Raw genomic sequence first — 1572 nt, 5'->3', positions numbered from 1 at the left:
TGATGTGGATGGTGGTACCCAGCCCCAAACCCCTTCCACAAACAGGGGAGGGGCTGCACTGCTGCAGCCAGCAGGAGTGTGCCTTGCGGTTCTGTCTGCAGGGATGGTGGGGGAGCTGAGTCGAGGTAATACAGGTCTTCTTTTCTCTCTCACCTACAGATAACTCATTTCAGAAGGCAGATAAAGTTTTATTCACTTTCCTAAAAAAAAAAGTTGTTTTATTTTTTGGCCTGTTAGCCAGGGAAAACCTGGCCCTTGACTGTGACAAATGTCTCTGCCGTCACAACACATTGTGGCGTTCTTTTTATTGCAGCTAAAACACTCCGTATTTAGGAAGAGGCTTATTGTTTGAATCAGGATAAAAGCAGCATGTATTTGGCAGTACGTTCTGTAGAATATATTCAAGGTTTTTACTTCTGTACAAAATCCTTCAAGTCGCCTGGATGTTTTCCATGGACTTCACTCGGGTCAAGATTTCAATATGCCTTTGAAGTGAAGGTTTGTCCTTGAACCCTCTGGCAGCCCTGTGCAGTCCTTCTGCAAATGGCTCAGAAAGTGGCACTCAGGCGAGGGTGGTTGGCTGTAAATCCCAAAAAGTCTATCTTCACCCAGAGTAGTGGGGTCCTGGCCCAGGATCCCTGCCAGGGGTGGACCCCGGCTCGCTCTGGCAGCGCGGAGTCGTGGGAGGAGGCTGAAGCAGGCAGGGCTCGGCAGGACCAGCACAGCTGCCTGGTGTGCAGGCAGTGCCGAGGAGCTGCTCTGCCTGGTTTCCACCCAGGTGTTTTGGGAACCAGATGCTTTCGCATGAGTCAGTGAGCCGCCCCCCGCCCTGCTCGGTCATTCGGAGGAAGCGGGTTTTCCACGGAGGAGGATTCCGAGTCCCAACAGTTGCTGGGTTACCGAAGCCTCCACTCACAGATGATGCTCCTCCCTGCGTGGGCGCCAGAGGAGCCACAGTCCGGGAGGTGACGCTGGCTGGCTCAGCTCTGATTCACTGCCCGCACCCCTCCACTGCCATAAAACCTCCCAGCTTGCGAGGGAGCCCACAGCCACCGCCGTGACAGCCCTGCAGCTCCAAACTGCTCTGTGCCTCTGGAGAGCCCTCCCGAGCTCCCTGTGCAGAGCAGAGGCACAGATAAACACGATGGAGTAACCAGTCCTGTACAAGACGGCATGTAGGTTTGGTGCGTTAGAAATGTCTCAGCCCGGTGACATTCCCGTGTAGGTGGTGGCTGCTGAAGTGCTTGCTCTTGGCTAGGACTGGCTTCACTGCTTACCGCAGCAGAGAGCATCGCCATGCCCTGCCACGCGCCCTGAGGCTTTGCACCGCTCGATGGGGAGAGGGGCTTTCAGCGCTGTGTATTAAGATTCTGGTCATAGCCTAATTATTTTTTTTAGCAAAGATACATGGCAACTGTGCCATCTCCTGTTGGCTACAGTATATCAGGGGCTTTCTCCTCATAAATAGCCTTGTCTATCACTTCAAAGTGACTGTCTAGCGTCATTCTGCTGTATGTGAGGCATTCGTGCTTTGAAACCCCAGACCAGCTCTCTTCCATGAAAACCTCACTA

This window comes from Buceros rhinoceros, unplaced genomic scaffold (genome assembly GCF_000710305.1).
Source record: "Buceros rhinoceros silvestris isolate BGI_N320 unplaced genomic scaffold, ASM71030v1 scaffold21855, whole genome shotgun sequence".
NCBI lineage: Eukaryota > Metazoa > Chordata > Aves > Bucerotiformes > Bucerotidae > Buceros > Buceros rhinoceros.
This window is presented reverse-complemented; position numbering follows the sequence as displayed.